Consider the following 21,960-nt stretch of genomic DNA (forward strand, 5'->3'; position numbering starts at 1 on the left):
CAGCACTACCTTGTCTTGCATATATTTATCAAATCTGCTTCAGGTAATGGCATATAGCTATCTGCTATGAGGACAGATGAATATGTGTGTATGATAATGTGTATGTATGTGTAAGCACACCACTTCTGTGGTAGATGAAGTGTGCACGTAATATATAACACAAGATAACATCCTTTCTTATCCAGAAAGTATGTACACATATATACATGCATAAATGTCAACTGTGTAATTTGAAATAATTTGAAGATCAAGTTATCAATCATTTTACATATGAAAGTATGCAGGATACATTAGGCTGTCAAGATGGTACAAAAATGTGGAGAGAGACAAAGCCTTTCAAATAGGGATCTTTATCTCTCCCACCCACTATGCAGTGAACAGACACTATAACAAGCCTAAAGATTGGATTTCTGACACCTATAAACTGGGAAGCAAATGAGGAATTTTCAAGGAAACCAATATCATATTCAGAAAGTTACATTAAAAATGAAAAAAAAAAAAAAAAATACACAGTAAGAGCACAGGACCCAGAGTTGAAAAATGATGGAGCTATTGTTGTTTAAAGAAGAAACCTTCAGTCAACCTCTCTTGGGACGCCTGTCATTTTGCACAACCTTCCCAGACTCAGCCTTTTCACATGCATTAGATTAAAATCAGTTGTGATCAAATAATTCCCAAGTCCTTGCCTGTTTAAATATTCTGACATCAGAGCAAATTAGCAATGTTGAAGGTTGCAAATTCGTCTTTGTTTACTTTCCACTCTGTTACGCCTCTAAGAGGGAATTAAAGGCTCAGGGAGCTATAGTACCATGAGGCTGTGATTAAGAGAGATAAGCAAGTGTGGATTACTGTTCCTCAGCTGTTGAAAAACAGGCAACAATCAGGAGATTATAGGTTGATAAGGGATACATAGAAAGCCATGATCTTAACAAATTTATAGCATCCTGATCCAGAACTTGTACCCTCAGCTAAAAGCACTTCAGGAGGTACATTTTATTCACTTCTGCTACATCATACTGTATTCACTTTAGAAAGCATAGTTTCCCCTTCAGCCTTTGCTTTGAACTAGAGAGAACACTTTTAAAACAAAATTTTTTCTGAGTTCATTGATTTACATCAATTTTACAGCTACATCTGCAGTTAAGTTAATCACACACATAGCATTTAACAGGCTGTGTAGAGGGACTTAAGAATATTCAACATAATAAAAACAATGCCAGCTTCATAATTTATGAAAAACAGGATTAAGAATCTGAGGGCTTAAAGAAGTTTTAAGAACCTCAGGAAATGTATGACAATAGCTGAATTGACTTGCATACTTAAAACATATGTAGCTTATATATTCCTTTGAAAAATTAAGAGTAAAAATGTTGACTTTTTAGCCAGAGGTATGCACCAGAGGAAGAGTCAAGTCTATAGAGAGACTAGGGGAAAAGGCCCCCTTTTCAGAGTTATTAAATACAATGGATTCTACCTAGAATTTTTTATGAATGTATAAAGAAAGCCTCTGAGAATATTTTGTACGTGACTCAGATCATCTGGAAACATCATCAGGGAACAGATCATCCATGTAGTTGGCACAATGAATCAAAGTGGCTTTTGACAGCAGAACAAAGCAGCATCATGACAGAGGGTAAGCACACGTACACAAACATTCAAATATTTTCTTGTATTTATGCAGCTATAGGACCACATACTTCAAAACCAGTAAAATATAGATTATTAAAGTAAAATATCTTCACACTACTTTTCATGGTTTTACCATTTTTTCAGCCACAAAATCAATGAACTACAAAAGCATAATTCCACTTTTTTTTTTTTTTTGTCAGAAGATATAATGAATTAAAACTGTTCAGAAATAGGTCACAGAGACAAAATGGAAGGAATATTTATTATGCAAAAGTATTTTTGTGTCTGGGAAAAAAAAAAAGGATCTCTGAAGAGCTGGTTTTGGGACACACTAAGTCACTTATGCAGTACATGCACTCATCTTTTACTCAAGACAGGGAAAGGACAGTGATACCCCAGGCCAAAAAGTAGGCTGGTGCCTGAAGACACAGACACCAACACCAACCTCATCAACCTAACTGCAGGAATTAGACCTCTGTAACAAAAGAGGGAATATATCCTGATTGGAAGTTTCAGTTGCCATCAGCATGCCTTTCTGGGAAAGCTGTTGTTAGCCATTTCCACTGTGGTGTGTCTGAAGCCCTATTACCCTCTCCTATTTGCCGCGGTGAACACAGGACTTCCCTCCAGTTAACAATGCAACCACTATTTCCAGCCCAACTTCTAATATACTTAACAATCTTAATTTATCAGTTGTTCATGGCTTAGACATTCCCAAAGCAATGGTTAAGTATTTCTGAGAAGAAGCCTCTATACAAAGCATAGAAATAAACTATGATTGACATTAGTATCCATATCACAAACTTAATATGTCATTGTTGTCCCTTAGAGCACCAACATGGGAGCCTCAGCAGATACAGTTATTTATTTAGATGTAGAGTTGGCACTTGGGGATATGATTTAGTGGTGCACTTGGTAGAGTCAGGTCAGTGGCTGAATTCCATGATCCTAAAGATCTTTTCCAAACTAAATAATCATAATTATTTTATTTGAGGCACAATAGCTACAAGAAGTCTATAAACTACTCACACAAAACACTGACAACTTAGCACCTTTTCATTTTTCTGCAAAAAGTATGACTAACCTCAAAGACCTTTATGAAATGACATAGAGTTAACCATGAAACATTGTAATGACATTACTCACATTTCCTAGCATTAAAAAGTTAGAGGATGACAAAATAAGCATGAAATACCTTTTATTTTACGGAAAGAGAAATAATAAGATATATATACAATCAACCTGGAGGTATTCCTCTGCTACCAGGCAGTCCCATGCTAGCACCCTTCTCTTTATGAAATGCCATGAATAAAAGGTTCAGGATCATATTATCTCATACCCTGATGATGTTGTATTTCTACATATAGTAAGACCTAAGAGCATGCAGAGACTACTATATATATATGGCACATTTGTTGCTAGAGTAAGCAATACACAACAAAGAACTGTGTTCAGAATCACTTTCATCTGCCTTCAATTCAGACTGGTTATGCCAAACCTTTAGGGAAGTTTCAGTTCATTTTTGTAGATCTATAGAAGATGTTTTACAAACTCTGTAACTGTACCCCACTAAACCATGTGTGCTGCATGAGTACTAGACTAGCACAAAAAATACAGAATGAGTAGTAGAATAGCCCAAATTCTAGAGTGAAAAATGTTTTATTTATTGTGTAGAAAAGTCAAAGTCCTCTTCATCTGAACCATGCTAGTTTTGATTGATCTCCAAGACTTTTCCCCTTCTCTTAGGTATGAAAATGACAAATATTGCCAGGACAAATAAGTCACCTATCTCCTATTCATTTAGCTCTACGGTTACAATGAGTTTATTACAGCCAATGCCCACTGGATAATAGAGTACCAAATATTTCTGAGAAGCTTTGTAAATTTGTAACCTGCTGATCTTATTCTGTTGCCGTATGAGGTAGGATGCCCTTGGAAATATCCATTTCATGGGATGCAGGGATGCGGTTGCACCCCTAACTTTTAGAGAAGTTAGGAAGGTGAAATATGTTCCCTTACATGTCTGTTTCCTTGTAAGATCCATGACCTAAATAATTCTCATAACAGTTAAAAGAAGCTTTTGTTCTCTTCATTCCCTTACAAACTCACGGGCCAAAAATTCTAGTTCTGCATTTTGTGAGAGCCTGACTTTCATAAGGATATTTTATTACAGTCACAAGTATATTGTAATAATTCTCTTCATATGGGACCTGCAGGAACTTTACTAGATATTGAGTACTTCAGGATGGAATAAGCTGCACGGGGCTCTCTTAATCCTAAGAACTCTTTACCAGACTCAAAAACAATCTCTTCTTTTTCTTCATATCTATGCTAGGGACCCCAGTCAGGGAAGCCACAAAAATATGCTAAACATGAAAAATCTGAAAAAAAAAGTCAGTTTTTCAAAATTAGACGTGCTGTGCAAAACTTCCAGCTAAAGTTATTATTAGGGATCCTAAATATATGGCCTCTAGGTGTCCCACTCGACCATGTCATAATAAGCTATTATGGATTTCTCTTTTTCTTTCATAGCAGGTAAGAGGCCTTGATTTTATCCTTACAGGGTTTTTATGTCACATCCGCTTTGTAAGCTTGCAATTTTTAAAACAAACAAACAAACCACCCCAGCCTCTTTTACACAAGTTGTACAATTATTCATAGTTTCCCCAGAATAACTGTTTTTGCAAACATTAGAGGTTTCACGATGCCTGTCTCTTAAATTTGTTTCATTCTTTTAGGTCATGGATTTGAAGAACAAATTAGGAACTTTCAAAGTTATGTGTTTGAGCTGCACAGAAGAAAAGCATCACATGTACAAAGCAACTGAGTATATTAATAATGTGTACTTAAACTCTTCATTGTTTCCTGGTTACTACAAAAAAATTGCTACAAGAAAAAGTTATTTTTGAAAAATTAATGAAGATTCTACTGACATGAATGATTAGAAATATCTTTTCATCTAGTTATGATTTTATAAATTCTTTGCTTTTATTTAGGTAAGATAGCATCTCCTGGACTGATTTATCTTTTTTTAAGGTTTTCTTTTTATTGTTTGATTATATTGGGGGAGGAAGGGTGGTGTTTGGTTTTTAATCTATTTCATATCTAGACATTTTCCTAGCCATTCTTTCATTGGTATGGGGTGGTTTTTCAATTGTAGGTAACAAAATCAACATCCTTGGCATGAAACACTCACAGTGAACAAGTATTCTTCATAAGGAGAGCACACTGAGATATAGCCAGGAAGTATATCTAGAACTGCTTGCTGGGACATCAAGCTAGAGGAATTCAAGTAAGAAATCAATGAATTAATCCAGGAGGGCACCCAGTTTTGGATAAAGATACATGATAAAAAAGTGTATTTACAATTTTTGTTTTCAAGAAAAGTGTTAGTTTTGACTTGATAATGTAGCCAAAGGCTACTGGGCTAAATAGATCAATATCATTGTGAAATATAATGGTCCAAGAACTGAAAAAGATCAGATTAAATTGCCTAATTTTACTTTATGGCTTTAAACTGTGTGAATAAACATTGTTCTTTCTGTCCAGATTACACTGGCTTCAATGCAAACCACATGAAGAAGATCCTATCCAAAGATGAGAACTGACTGAGAAGATCAAAACTGACTCCATGACCCTTTCTGTGTTAATAAAATGGAAAAAAAAAACGCATGAGGAAAATGGTGAATTTTTCACTTAAAAGCTTTTGGTAACCCCTGTTTTGGGAAAGAAACTTGAACTTGTGCTGGGAATGATCAGTGTGCTCTTCTCATCATAAACTCCAAAGAGAAGTCTGCACAAACTAGAACCTCCTCTGTAACTGTGGTACGAGTATGCACTTGCTTACAGAGTGCTGCGGGCAAATAAAATTTGTGTGCAAAAGTGGAACATAAGTGGCTTCTAAGTCACTAGGATAGAATGCTCGGAAAACAGTGATAGGAAGAGCCAAGAAAACAGGCTGAAATCAGGATAAGAAACCTAACTGGAGAAAAAAACTGCAAGGAAGAAGTGACAACCAGAGATTGTGTGGATGTGCTATACACTGTTTACTCTTTTAATGCATTTGATGTGGCTCTACCGTTTGTATAGGTATGTGAATAAGACTGCACACAGAATGGACCTATTTTAATCTAACTTTCGTTATATCAATTTCAGAAAGCCTAATAGGGACTTCACTAGCGGAGTAAACAAACCAACCCAGTTGACCATAACTGCCATTTAGAACCAGTTTTTAACTCCAAGCCCATTATACTAGATTTTCCAAGAGGTAACCAAAATACAGCATTTAATGGGTCTTTCCAATTCAACTCTGTTCCTCCAATGTATGTGTGTACTTTTGAAATTTGAGTTCCTTAAATCAATGGGAACAGCTAGCCCCCATGTCTAGCATGAACTTAGGCTGAATCTAAATGTTTATCTAGACAACAAGCTTATTGGAAAAAAATAGTGGTTAAAACTCATAGTTGGAAATGCAAATAAGTAAAATTATTGACAGGACCTGAAAAGCAGGCAGGGAGATTTCAAAGACACAATGGAGAGGTAAGTACTGAAATCCCTGGCAAGGGGAACAGAAAGAGAATGAAATAAACAAAGAAAATCAGTGCCCATTGTCTTTGAAAATCCTCTCCAGGGAGAGCTTAGTAATATGCACATACCAAATCACCATAAACAAAAGCCACCTTCAGTCAATTTCAAACGTTTTTCTTATTAAAATCCTATTGATTGATCATCCTTCATCTACACGTCTGACAAGCCAATTTCGATTTTCAAGGAGGGAAATTCTGGTCTTCTTTTTCAGGCCATAAATCACTCAAACATTCTGTTATCAATTCTCAAATTAGTTAAGTAATAAAGATTAATAAGAAAATTAAACAAGGTTGATTTCTTTAGTGAGTTGTTGTTTCATTGGTGCAGCTTTTTTTAACTTAATTAATACATTTAGTGGTTTCCAGAAATGCACAGACTCAGTAGTAGCGACAAACACAAGATAGGTGGAAATAGCTTTTAATAATTTGTTAACTTCTTAAGAGTCCTAATTTAGCAGGCCAAAAGTGCAGCTATGTGTTTTGTGCTGGCTTCAACAGATCAATAAACAAGAGAAGTATTACTTCAGTAAACTGCTTAGTGTATCTCACACCATTCAGACACAGGGTAAGATGAGGTGAGATTTAAAGCATTCTGAATTAATAATCAAGGTTCAGTGGGGATTTGCTAACTAACTAAGCCCTAAGATAGAACCCCATTATATCATTAATAATAATATTTTGCAGAATCTTAGGTTATAATTAAAGTTACAGCACTAAAGATAATATCTCAAAATAAATCCTTCCCTCTCTAATATTATCTAAAACTTCACAAGTATGTTTTATTTGTCATACTTCCATTATATGGTAGTTGCTTTAACTGGAAGGTGGAAGGCAAATCTGTTCCTACTGATCAATCTTACTATTAAAAATTATACGTCACTCACTGAAGTCAACTCTGGAGCAAACTACAATGCAAGAAGCAAATCTGAATAAGGAAGACCACAAAGTTAACAAACTCTAAGTGCATACTAATGAAAAAAAGTTACAATTTCAAACCACACAGACTAGTTGCAAAATGCTGAGCTGTGTTAACAAAATCTCCCATTCTCTGAAGTTCTGCCTTTTCTTCCTCCTCTTCTGCTGAGCATCATCCTTGCTTCCATTTCATTGCACCAATATTTCTATGGCAAAAAGAAAGCAAGTAGCCAAACCTGTGCACCAAGATTGCTGATATCACAACCACATATAATTGAATTTTCTACATACACATCACAATGCATTTAATTCATTCTGTGTGCTGATGAAAAACGTTTGCTAAATTATCGGCATTAGCATTAAAACTAGAGCCTCATTAAAGCGGATCAAACCAAGCTTAAGGTGATGTGACACTTTTCAGGATGGGAAAAACATTCATAAAATGGCACCATTGTTCTTCCCTATGATCAAAAAAGACAATATAGCCAGTTTTCTCCAATCACTATTACCTTTGCACATCTGAAAATGGGATAAAAGCTTTCTCATTAACTGTTAGTGGGAGCTCTGGTGCTTCCACAGGTTTTTCCCATGAGACTCAAAACTAACCTTGGTCTAAATAACTGACATTTGCATCTTTACACTCTCTGCAGTATACGAGACAGCTTCATTTGATATACTGCCCACTGAAGGAAGAAATGGTGTGGAGGAGATTCTCAGTGACTGAACTATTACTGAAATATTACAGAAACTGGCAAAACAGTTGTCTCTGGATCAGCATGCAGTTCAGTTGTTACCATCCAGTTAGATAAGTAGAGCATAATTTCCCTGGGACAAGGAAATTTAATTTACAGAGATGAAGTGGGGTGGAGAGCACTAAAAATTTGAAGCGTGACTTTGAAATCACAATGGCAATGTTTGAATGATGCTGAGTTCAGGTAAAACAACAAACTAAGTTCAGGTAAATAGATAGACATCATTTACCAGTGCAAAAAAAAAAGATATATCATGTATAAAGCAAAAGTCGATCTTCACATAAAAACCTGTTTCCTAGATGTATCAATATGATAAAAAATAAGTAATGATTATTTCATATTAGTGACTTAAATACACATATTAAAATTAATATGCTAACTAGATGCTAACACAGTTTATGTCAGCTTAAATTCTCTTAGCCCCCATATATAAATACAGACACAACACACAACTTCAGTTGTCTGGCTGATATATTGGTGCCTAAGTATAAAGTTACTTTTCTGAGACATCCCACACAGTGAACGGAAAATAGCAATCTTCTCAATATGTTGCTAAAATACTCTCACCACCACGTCCACCTCCATACACTGCCTACAGACACTTCTTCATGTGCTCAAATATTAATGTCTCCATCAGACAGATTGACTCAGAGGTATTTTCAATCCTTAAATATGTACAAAAGCTATTTTTATTATATTACTATTTAGTATTTTTCTTTATCAAGGACAAAATTGAATAATTCAGACTTTCACATGAAGAACTATGAAGAAAACAAAAAATACATTCTGCTTCCTCCAAAAGTTAATAGAAAACCATTATAAGCAACCTGCTTTGGAAACCTTGGAGGATAACTGAACCGTAAATCCTCAGATCATTTTAGTCCTTTCTCCTTCCTACAGATATACAAGCAAGACCATAACACATGTAGAAGTTTGCCCAAATCTGATTATTGTACATATTCTTATATCTAAAGGATGTTAAATATCTTATGGTCTTTGAATGCATCTTAAATACTGAAACTGACTGAATAGCTGGACACATTGTACCTCACTTAGGCTAAAGGAGGGTGGAATTCAATAAATTCATCCCCTGTAAAACTACAGGGTTGCCATAGCAAAGTAATATACTGACAGGATTCAGGAAAGAACTCCATTATGTCAAACACTTTAAACATGCATATGCCTACACCAAATCCCCTCTCTCTATCAGTAACTGGTTGACTGGCAGTCAACAAAATGCTTGATTTCCAACCTTGTGAACCAAGATTTTTTTTTTAATATAAAACTTAACTATATTGACTTGACTGCAATGGTCTCCGAGAAAAATTATTCTTGATTTGCAGATAGGCAGTTTGGCAGGGCTTCCTCTAAGCTCCCAAGACTTAATTTTCATATCTGAAGGGACTGGTGAAGTACATTAAGTTTTCCCTGCTTCTGTTAAGAGTTGAGTCTTCTGACTTCATCTCCTAAGTCCTCTAGGTGCATACATAATTTTGACACAGGGAAGAACCACACATCTTGAATCTTTGGCAGAAAGGAGGAAAATAAATCTTCCTATCTCTCTTACACGTATGCAAGAAGAAAACTGCTATTATCTTTGGCCAGGACAGAACCTCTTCTTTCCACCAAACATTTAAAAAGTTTCAAAGAGATCATCTATTACAGAGAGATTTTCATAGTGCTGTCTTTGTAAGAAATTCTACAGAAAGAGAAATAATTGAAATATTAATAGGGGATGACATTTTCATTACATTCACATGTTTAGTCCATAATTCAAAAACCCACTCTCATTTTTTTTCCCATTTGAAAAAAAATTAAAATTGCACCAATTCCCTTTCTCTTTTGTGTGTCACATTCTGTTTCACATTCCCATGCTTATGCTAATCTATAATTTCAAGTAGTGATCTTCACATGATATCACAATGAAACAATCAAAAATTAGTTTCTTTGGCTTTGTATAATGGAATAGAGAAGACTCTAGTCATTTGATTTCAGAATGGATCATTAGCCACTGTATTCCTAAACCATTTAAGAGACATAATTTGAAATCAAACAATAAATAAACCTAATGCATACCTCTAAGCAGAAAGTAATTAAAATAGATAGCAAACATTTGCTTTATTGTCTGTTTTCCCCCTAAATTATGATTTTTGCAACAGTTCCTTAAAAGGTTTTCACTTAAACTGCATTGCAAAAATGAGATCATATTCATTGTACGCTCCTCATTAACTCAACTGATGGTGTTTTAATTCCTACAACATACAAACTCTGATGTTCATTTTGCAATTTGACATAGCTAGTGTGTGCTGAGAATCATTAGCTTCACTATGGCAGAACAAACTATTTCTTTGCAAAGCACACATACCACTTTTTAACAAAGATTATTGGAAAATTTTGAAGGTATTTCTTGTCTTACACAGAAGCAACTCTTTCACTATTAATTAACTTTTCTGTACCCTGATTTTCCCTAATGAACTAATAACCCATGTTCTATCTGCTGGTAAACACTAAGAACTAAGAGATGAGAAATGACACAGCACAAGTGTTATGTTTGCTCTACTGAAACACATTGGATTATAAACAGTAAATGCAATTTAAAAGACATGGGATTAACCAGAGAGGCAACAGCAAGGAAATTCGTTACAACTTACGGATTCATTACAATTTCAATACAGACTATTAAATTATGATGGGATATTGCCTAAGACTTCCCATAGAAAGCCAAACACCACACCAATAATTTGGTGAACATATTATGTTAACATATGCAGGTATATGAATGAAGTTGAACAGTTACAATATTCAAAAATATTGTTCTTCTCACTCTATTCTCAGAACTACAACATGGCATCCATGATGGGACATCTGGAAATGTGCCTTATGTTAAAATGTTATGACCATCAGTACAGGCCATGAATCAGCAAGTGACAGAATAACACCTGAAAGTCAGTAAAGGTGCAACCCAATGTCACTGTGGGCTGATTTAATGGGTGGTGCGTGGCTGTCTGGCTGTAGCGGGTTGGGTTTGTAACCGGGCAGAAACACCAATTTAGTGTAGTGGTTTGGTCCAAAATACTCATTACTATTTACCTTCTGTGAGATAAGAATTAGGAGAAATGCAAAGCAGGCACCAAACTTGAAAGAATATAAAGAAGTTTATTAGCAGACCTAAAAGAAGAAAAAAAATCATACCACATCTTCAGAGCACTTCTCCTCCCCCCACCTTTCTCCCGTCTCCCACTGACAATGTAAAAGACAACCCTTGAGATGTTCAGTCTGTTTACCACTTCCATAATAACCTTGTTCACTGCATTTAGGAAGAGGAGTCTCTCTTGTCCATGCTATGAAAACATTATCACAACGAGACAGCCGCCCAGGTTGGTTCTCTGCTCGCATGCGAGTCCCTTCCCCAACTTGCAGCTTTTCCCACAACTGCTTTTGAGGGTCCACTCTTGAAGATTTTTGGGGTAAAATTTTAAGGTTGAGCCGTTCAGAAACAAAAGTTCTCTTCACCCATCTCTGGGAGCACTTCATCTCTAAGAACAGAGGCCCTTCTCCTTCCCTAGGAGCAAAGGCTCTTCCTCATCTACATCTTTAGGACTATCTCTGGGAGCATCTCTAGGAACTGAGGTTTTCTCCTTTTCCATTTGGAGCAAAAGTCCTCATCACTTCCATCTCTCCCTGTTCAAACTTCTCATGAAATTACAGCTGCGTCAGCATCTGCCTATCTCAGCACAGGTGCTTTTGCTGACAAGTTGAATGCTCCACCCCCCATGCCTTCATGAAATTACAATAGGATACTCTGATATATCATAGTCCATCACCACCATAGCTTTACAACAGAATTTCAGCTTTAAGCATCTCCTCTTTCTCTTCCCTCAGGTTTTCAGCTCTTCACAGCACTAAAAGGGTTAATCTCACCTGGGCCTTTCAGCTGGAATGAAGCTTATCACTGTTGGTCACATGATCTCTGTGATGCAGTTTCAGCTGAATCTTGGCAGCACTGGAGAGGGGGAGCCGCCCGTCTGCACATAGCAGGGCTGTGGGGGGGTTCTGCGGGTGGAACAGGTCTATCGGCTCCAGGATGGCCGTGCCCCAGCCCAGCCTGGCCCGAGCAGGGCCTGGCCGGGCCCGCTGGCCCCCACACGGGGCCTGCAGCCACCTGTCCCAGCACTGGAAATGAGAGAGAGCTGGGGGGGGGGGCATCTATTCTTAAGTGTGTATCACAGAGGCAGTCACAACTTTAAGTGGCTTAAAGAATTGTCCATATTCAAACTGGCCATCTGATAGGTTCTGTCAGGTCCCAGAGGAAGCTGTAAGCACCCCTTAGCAAGGACATCCCTTCTGGGACTATGCTTGCTAACCCATGACACTGGCTAACACACACAAACACACACACACAGAGTTTGCAGGGAAGTACTACTTACCTTGCAGATGCAAAATGCCCAGACTTGGAGAAGTGCAGGATGTCACTAACCCACTGCCCAAAGCCTGCCTCTGGGACCAGTTAGAGAGAACGCTGCCTTCTCTCCTCAGCTCAGTGCCAAGTTGCCACAGTGCTAAGTGTGGCCTGTGTCAGGTAACTTTCCAGATGCGCATGTTTGTGTTTGCACAAGTGAGATTTCCTGCACAGAGCCCATCCTTCCTTGTTTGGTCCACTAACAAATCGTGCATAACAGCAGTCTTTTGTCTAGAGTTCAGCTGCCCCTCTCCCCATCAAAACACAGTCAGAATCTTCTCCCCAAAAGGTTATGTTCCCCTTAACAGAAATAAGATTTGACCTTATTGTATTTCCTAAAAGCCTAAAGCAACAGAACTAATCCTTCAGTCAAAGAACAACCACTGGAATCTCTCTTATTCCTTATTCCCCTCACCAATGGTATCCAAGGTGTTTTTGCAGTAGTAGTATTATAACCTCTTACTGTAGTATAACAGTGTAGGCTCCATGAGGTAGACATAGACATTGGACTTTAGGCCAATCACACCTCCTTGAATATCACTCAGATGGAAGAAGACAGTTACTGCGATCTTCAAAAAAAACCCATGCAATGCTAATGTTGCATCCAGAAACACTAGTGTGGGTTTTTTCTCTGACGAATATATGAGTATCATCATCATGGGATACAGCAGTAATCCTAGCCTAATCACATAAAGTTTCAAATTCGTTTGGCAAGAACAAGAGAAACAAACTTCAACAATACATAAATCAGAACTATTTATAGAACTGAGTATCACACCTCCTACATAAAGAAACAGAAACACCAACCTGAACTAGGCCTGTACATAAACTAAGAGTTGATAATGTTGAGATTTAGCCACCTGTACATAAAACTACCAAAACCAATCGGACTTTTCTATAACACTAACATTCTACATAGACAAAATAGGAAATTTAGAAACAAAACCAAAACAGAAAACAAAAGTGTCATGGTTTAGTATAGTTTGGGTTTTTAGTAAAGACGGCAACAACAAAGATAGACACAAACTTCAAAACCCAACCCAAACCTAAACCAAAAGCCACTAAACACCAAGCCCACCCAGAATACAACCTTAAGATTAAGCACAATGGTGGCAGGAGAGCACAGCTCACCCACCTGAGCCAGTCCCTCAGCACATGGGGTACCATCCCACAATGCTGATGAACACTAACACTCAGCACCTTGGACAGAGGCTTTTGAGAAACTGTTGACGTCAAACCATTTTCTGCTTCTATTTGTTCATTTAATGGAGCCCAAGGACCATCTTGACAGCATACTCCTTATTCTTACATCAACTTTTGCAGTTAAAATACATGTGCAACTAGTAAAACACAGACAAACTGGCATAAGGTTTAGGTCATCCATTCCTTGGTACAGAAACCATTATAGCCTAATAATACTGTGCTACACTTCTTTTTACATACATCAGAGAGACACTGTAAAAATATTACCCTTAAAACTTTCTAACTATTTTACAGAAAATAAAATATTGTCTTTGAACTTTAGCCCTGTTTTCCACAGAAGTTAAATTATTTATCTTGCTGTTTCTCCTTGATATGTCAGTAGTCATACTACCAAATAAACACAAAATAAATTGAGCAGCTGGATGAAATTAATTAGAATAATAGAATCATAGAATATTCTGAGTTGGAAGGGATCAACAAGAATCATCTAGTCCAACTCCTGGCTCAAAAATTATACCACGTGCATAAGAGCATCGCCCAAAAGCTTCTTGAGCTCTGCCAGGCTTTGTGCTATGACCACTTCCCTGGGGAGCCTGTTACAGTGCCCACCCTCTCAGATAAGAACCTTTTTCTAATACCCAGCTTAAGCATCCACTTACACAGGATGCTGCTATTCCCTTGGGCCCTGCCACTTGTCACTGGAGAGAAGAGGTCAGTGCCTGCCCCTCCACTTTCCCTCATGAGGATGCTGCAGATCATTATGAGATCTGCCCTCATACTTGATAAAAATCTATTAAGAATATAATTGTTTTGGTAGGGATGAAAATAGTCTATACACTTCCATCCTGATTAATGTAATAAAATATTATCAAAGTTATGAGAAAGAAGTTTATGGAAGGGGAGAACAAAAATCTGAATCAGTACAGTATCAGTGAGTCTACCTTTGAAAAACAGAAGAAAAACCTAGCGTTGTAGAACAAGATTGTTTGCAGGGTCTTCCCTTGAACTCCCTTGCATGGCAACATTTGTCACATTTATCATAAAACATTACTTCTAAGAGGGAAGGGAAGGGAAGGGAAGGGAAGGGAAGGGAAGGGAAGGGAAGGGAAGGGAAGGGAAGGGAAGGGAAGGGAAGGGAAGGGAAGGGAAGGGAAGGGAAGGGAAGGGAAGGGAAGGGAAGGGAAGGGAAGGGAAGGGAAGGGAAGGGAAGGGAAGGGAAGGGAAGGGAAGGGAAGGGAAGGGAAGGGAAGGGAAGGGAAGGGAAGGGAAGGGAAGGGAAGGGAAGGGAAGGGAAGGGAAGGGAAGGGAAGGGAAGGGAAGGGAAGGGAAGGGAAGGGAAGGGAAGGTTACTATTTTAACAATATGAAACAGTTGTGATTTTATTGAGCCAGTTTAAATTGTTACTCTTAAAGCCAGTGTAAGCACAGTTAAATTTAAACCTTTAATCATCATGCAGATTAAACTCAGATGAGTCATAGGAGAAATTTTGCTGATGTTCACTGCAAGAAATCAATAAAAAACTAAAAGAAAAAATATTTATTTCAGAGATGATCTTAAAAATAGACTTAAAAATTACTATTTGGATCCACCTGCAGCCATTTCAGAAAGACTGTAGCTGAGGGGATGAGACAGCAGGGAAACCCATTCAAGCTGATCCAATTTAGATATGCAAATTTTATCTTGTGTGTTTGAAAAGAACATTATGGCACAGGATAATTTGCACCTTGAGTTCCAAAGAATAATATTTCTAATCTAATGAAAACATGCCTCCATTGCTCATTTTCCCACTCTCCAGGTTTGGGCAATCTACTGCTCTTGTACCCATTTGAAACTGCCCATGAAAATTTTTGTTCTATATTTGAAACAATTAACACTAAACCATAGTAAAACAGCAACAAAAACCCAAACCCACCATACAGAAAAGAAAAAAAAGGAAAATAGAGAGGTATTAATTTTTGTAGTCACTTGAAAAAAGAATGTTACAAGTGGCTGACTAATGAATGATACAACTTATAATAGTAACAGGGCTAATGTAAAAAAATTTCCACTCTAGGGATGAAATGCTAAATGAAACAACTGCAGTCTAAGATCACGTTTGACACAGTGCATTGCTACCTTGTTTTTGTCTTTGTTTTTCCAAATAGTGATATCAGCTTAGTGGTAAAGTTCTGTAAAAGCTGCAAATGGTTTGGGAAGTTTCAGTGGAAACACCATTTCTAAATCACGATATTAACAGAAACAGAAATTCATCCTGGAGCAAATTAAAATATGTGAACTTCAGTACCAGAAGTGTAACGTCTACCTAAGTAATACTTATCATTATCATACAATTCTATAATTTTTACCCCAAAAAGAAACATATATTTAAATCACTCAATTCATAAAAATTAAATTGTAAAATTAAAATTTTGAAATCACTGAAAAAAACCCCTTGAGTTTTGTGAAATTCACATTTCAGATGTGCCTTTAATTTAAAAGGGGAAGGATGCAGTTTCACTACATTAAGAAGCATATTTTGAAGTAAACTAAACATCTTAGTGTAACCCCTCCCAGATAAAACAGGTACAAGACTTATCTGTTTCTCACTTTCTTCCACTCTGTTCACAGTGGTAATAAAACAACCAACACTAAAGGATACCAAAAATAACATTTACAAGTCCTTTAGCTATTGACCCAACTATATCTGACAGTCCATTAACAAAGGTTCAAAAAGAAAAAAGAAAGAAATTGCTTCCAGATATTCAGTACATGTAGCTGGTCAGACTGGCAGTTTATTAAAAACATAGCTCTCCAACTACAAATCCCAAATAGGAGAGATTGGTAGCAACAGAAATCCAGAAGCTTAAATTTCCAGGAGTATGTCTGCCTCCATTACACTGTCTCTGAGTTTAGTAAAGATCAAAGTAATTTTTTAATATGTAAATTTCATGGTTATATTGCAATGATGCCATAACTACAGGTCATGTAAACAAAATGCAATTAGAAGACAGACCTGCAAATAAAAGGTTAATCGGCTGAAAATGAGCTTAATTGAGGACTCCTCCTATGCTCTCCATCCAAAACAATTACTGGAATGGCCCCAGTCCTGATACTAGTGGGAGCTGGCACAGACTGTGAATCAGGAAATCAGCACAGGAAAAGTGCAAGACCTACGCTTGTGCTATCCAAAACAGAAGAGCCACAAAAATAACTTAGTAAGTTTTAGCCAGCCCATTAAATAGTGCAAAAGAATGAGGGTTCTGAGGGTGCTGTGCTGCCATGAATTGTTGGACAATGAATGAGCTGAAGAGTCTCAGCAGCAGTCAAGACTGTGGGTTGTGGTAAAAGACCCCTCTGTGGGAGGGGGCCTGGAAATGGATGGTGCATCAGGAAGCTTTCCACTCTCCATCAGATGACAGCTGAACATGCAGTGTGTTAGCGAGTCTGGACCTTGTCTTAGGAGGAGATACTGCTCTATCACAAAGTTTTATATTAATAGTACCTTCATAAAATATGTTTCTATTTTGTGCCTGATTCCAAATTGCTACCTTAACCATTGTGAAAGTCTGATAAATATGTAAGGAAAACTAAGGAAATTAAAATACTTCAACATTTATTGAATCATTCAGAAATTTTCACAGTTTAAAAGGGCACAGAGGAGCTAAGTTGGGCACTCCATTTGTATGGGTTAAAGAATTCACTTGACATCCCTTTGTGTCAAAAACACTTAGCCACATGGTTGAAGCAAGAACTACCTTCATCTCTCTAGCATCCCTCGACTGCTGTCTTCCTCACCTCTGCCCATTAGATTACTTTCAGCTGGGACTTATGTGGCTGTGATGCAGGATTTTGAACACAGAAAATGCTTTAGCTGAATTAATAATTTCAAAAATAAAAAAGCAGAAGTGGTTTTGGTTTTGGGTTTTTTTGTGCATGTTAAACTTTATAAAAGAAGATGAAAGTTTCCAGACATTTCAGTCGGCACTTGGATTCAGAAACTACCAAAATAACACAACATATTTATACAACCTATGAGCTGTATTAACAAAACATGTATCTTACTACATGTCACAATTTTCATTTCTTCTATTTAAACACCTTCTTGATATAATTTAGTTTATACAGTAGGTTAATTCTGTATGGTAATAATGTTCCTCAAAATCCTATTGCAATTAACACTTTCCTACTTTAAATATAGCCCTCCCTTTCCTGTTAAATGTGTTTTCCAAGAAGATTGGAACATTAATTTCCTCTATATATTTGTCATAAGGCAAGGAAAGAGTAAGACCCAATATTTAAAAACAAATCACAGGAAACAAACTCCTCAACTGAATTAAAAAGTTACTTAAATTTTATTACATCAACTTATGTAAGTAGCAAAACATCAAACCACAATTGGGGCGAAGGAAAAAACACTCTGTGAAAGAAAAGTGAGGAAAAAAATCATCTTTAAAACAGATTTCACAGATCCACATACATATTAGTTTGTGGCAAAAATAAGGAAGGGAGGTGGACATAGAAGCAGACAGATTTTCACGAATTCCAACTGTATTCTGTGTTTCAACATACATCATAAATAAAAAAGGAAATTTAACATATCCAAAGTGTTTCTGGACAAAGCTTTTATCCATTTCAATCACCTCTCCTGTGATCATTCTAAGAATAAATCCTGAAATCTTTCCTTGAACTCCAGGGAGGGACTCATGCCACGTTGAAAGACAAAAAATGTAATTAGATAAGTCAAAACTCTTGTTATAACTACTACTTCGGTATTTTATGTGGTTCTTTATTCAGAATAGCTGTTCACCAAATCACAATAGCTGCTCACCATTGCCTTTCAAATCTACCAGATTATCCAGGCATAAGAACACTTGCAGTCCAGTAAATATTTGCAGAATAGCCTCTGTTTTGGTGATTAACAATCCATAAAGAGATTTTAAGCAAAGCTGTCAGTTTAATCTAGCAGGGCTTTGCATCCAGTATGCCAGACTGAGTCCGACCGTTTTAGTAGCAAGGCAATGATGCAGCTACAGCATCTGAACTAAGGCAGTGCATTTTTAAGAACCCAGGGGAGTTACAGCCCCATTTACTCCATCTGTGATACACCATGGGGGAAAGAGAAGCAAGGTTTACTATGTACTTATCTACAAAATATGTTGTCAAGCAGTTATTTTCAGTACACAAAAGTAAGTATAATGTTTGTAAGTATAATGATGTGTATAAAACCTCTGGAATATGATTATTTTCAGCACAAATAAGCAATATTTTCATACTTTGGCATGCAGTGTTTTTATAACAACATTTAGTCATTCCGTGTAATTTCTGAGACCAATAGTTTTCATTAGAGTTGACAGCACATTTCTTCATAGTGAAGCCACAAAGGTTTGCCCCCTTGCAAATAAGCAGACTGGCTCTGGCCAAACCAAGACCTCCGAGATCACTCAGACCGATGTGCAGGGTGGGCTATTCTTGCACTGCTCTAGCTTCTACCTTCTGTTTTCCGTTCATTATTACACTAATACAGAGTTCAATATATGAGAAGTTGCTCCTGGCTTTACAAAGCAGGACTTCACAACACTTACATATATACCTTACATATATTCTCCAGCTAAGGATGTCTTTTTACCTTACCTACACCATTGATGAAGGGTTATACTACCCTGGCAGCAATCTGACCCCAATGGACAAAACTCAACTCCTCGAGTGATAAACACCAGAACTTAATATGCACAATACGTTTTCCAAAGTAAAGCAGAGCAAAACCCCTTTTTTCATTTAATGTAACACAACTAGAGAAATGCACAAAACACAGTTTTTACCTTTCACAATAAGCTTGAAGCTGAAGCTGCTCTCCCAACATTAGCAAAAATGATGGACCCTAAATATTTTCAAGCTAAGTTTGCCATCAGTTTGTCAGCAGCAGAAAGACAGAATTCTAATATAATGAAGTCACAGCAGAGGTCAGAATTTGACCTATTTTCTCCAAATTGAGGCAAACATGGTACGTTTAAGTAGACTGCTTAGATATTGCCTCTAATATCCAGCAAGCTCAAGTAAATATGCACAAATAAATCCGCAACAGAAAAGCTGTGTTATAGTACAGTGAACTGATCTACCATCATATCTCAATGTTTTCAGTTTGCTAAGACTCTAGAATTTATTTTTACCAAAAAAGAATAGATCATCTGAAAAGAAAAAGGCAGTGAGGAAAAAATAACCAAAACAATGGTTGAAATAAACTTATTTTTGTGAAACACCTCATAAGTATGTCATACTACTGATTTTTAGATATTTTGACTAAAGAGGCTGATACTCTTAGTTGACCACTTCCTACTTGTCATCACAGCATTTTAAAATTTGCTGAGTTTTACTATATACTCGGAGGACAAAAAAGAATATTTCTGGCAATTACTGGCAAGATTAGTCCAAGCACACATCAGATATTTTCTTTTGGAAATATAATTCTCAAAAGATTTACTTTTGGACCTGTAGCTCATTGATGTTCAGCAGCTATAAACTATGCAAAATCAACACCTAGCTTATCCAAACTGTCTTGTGGAAGTTCAGGTTTCTAACATCTTCTGTAGCAAAAAAAAAAAAAAAAAAAAAAAAAAAAAAAAAAAAAAAAAAAAAAAAAGGTTGTCCAAAGCTTGCTTTTTTTATGCATTTATTTAATTTTAGAAAAAAGCACTGGCCTCGTCGTGCAAATGCTGTGCTTTCTGTCTGCAGAGATTTCCTACTATAACACTCATTGTTCTATCTTTTAGCTCAAGTTCTTCAGTGACCTCTTGTTGAACAGAGATTTGCATCTTTACAATACCCATAAATGACTCCCACAGGTTATTTCCAACATCAAAAACTTTCTTTTGAGATCTCTTTGATAAGGCTGAACTCATTCATCAGTTGTACTCTCAGTACAGAGTAAATGACAACTCTTACACTAGAGAAGGACTTCCATATATTTTCAGCTAATACTTTGAAGACCAGACAGCCTCCCTTGCTGCATTCTACAGACCAGTAGTGTTTACAGCTGTGGGACGAGATTGCACAGATTTGTGCACCAACAGTAAACTTACCTTCAGATATTTACAGGAATAACAATTCTCAAAAGACTTAAGCCTTATCTTTTCTTTTATTATTTTTTGTCTGTATCTTGTTCATAGAATAACAGAATGGTTTGGATTGGAAGTCATCTTGGATATCATCTAGCTCCAATCCCCCTGCTATGGGCAGGGACACCTTCCACTAGACCAGGGTGCTCAAAGTCCCATGCAACCTGGCCTTAAACACTTCCAGGGATAGGATATCCACCACTTCTCTGGACAACTGATTCAAATGCCTCAGCATCATCACAATAAACAATTTCTTCCTAATATCTAATCTAAATCTACATTTTTTTCAATTTAAAACTGTTCCCCCTCGTTCTATCACTACCTGCCCTTGTAAAAGGTCCCTCTCTGGCTTTTTTGCAGGCCTCCAGTGTTGCTATGACCCAGCCCACTGCGGGGCTGGGGCAGCAAGATGCCAATCAATCCCAGTCCATCCCCTGGATCGAGTTTCCCGAAGAGGCAGACTCAGAGGGTGGGTCGAGGGGCGGCTCAGAAGCCTATGCCACACCCCCTGGGCGGTGCCTGGGTCCAAGCCGCCTCCCCCGGTTCGGGAAAATTCCCGGTTCCTCGGTTGTTCACTGGTTCTCTGTTATAACTCCTGCCTCTCGGTTTCCCCCCGGAGCCAGCAGTGGTTCTTGTTACATTGTACCCTCCCCCGGCTTGTAACTCACTGGCTGCTTTCCCCTTTCCCCACGGCCTTCAAACCCCCTATAAATCCGAGGGAAAGCCGCTCTGCAAGAGCCCAGCCTAAGATCATTGCCATGTTCTGGTTGCGAGACTTCTGACAATAAACCTGTTAGGAGCCAGACCAGAACAGCCTCTCTCTTCCTTTACCTCTGAACTAACATGAACCTATATCATCGGCTCCTGCCGTGTTCCCTCTGCAAAGAAGCCAGCTAGCTAGCCCAGCCAGCAGCAGCCTTCTTGACGCCGAAGTCGCTTCTGCGACGCACAGAAGAACGCAGCTGGACTCTCTCTGGTCGAGGGCACGCCAGAGCTCTTGCGACAAGCACCGGAACAGCATTACTCCAGTAGGTACCAAAAGGTGCTATAAGGTCTCCTCAGAGCCTTCTCTTCTCCAGGCTGAAAAACCCCAACAATATCAGCCTCTTCACATAAGAAAAGCGCTCCAGACCTCTGACCATTTTCATGTTTCTCCTCTGGACTCACTCCAACACATCCACATCCTTATGTTGGGGCCTCCATGAATGGATACAGCTGAGCTCCATTTGGGGGCTTCATCAGAGCAGAGATGCAGAATCACTTCCCTCAACCTGTTGGTCATGCTGCTTTTGATGCAGTTCAGGATGTGATTGCCTTTCTAAGCT

General features: G+C 37.7%; 1 protein-coding gene across 7 annotated transcripts in view; it reads right to left on the minus strand.

The window, feature by feature from the left end:
- The window catches only part of LOC138106386 (thrombospondin type-1 domain-containing protein 7A-like), a 285,545-nt gene that overhangs the window by 202,762 nt on the left and 60,823 nt on the right, over positions 1 to 21,960 (minus strand). The gene's annotated exons all lie outside the window — the stretch shown is intronic.

This window comes from Aphelocoma coerulescens, chromosome 2 (assembly GCF_041296385.1).
Source record: "Aphelocoma coerulescens isolate FSJ_1873_10779 chromosome 2, UR_Acoe_1.0, whole genome shotgun sequence".
In the NCBI taxonomy this organism is placed as follows: Eukaryota; Metazoa; Chordata; class Aves; order Passeriformes; family Corvidae; genus Aphelocoma; species Aphelocoma coerulescens.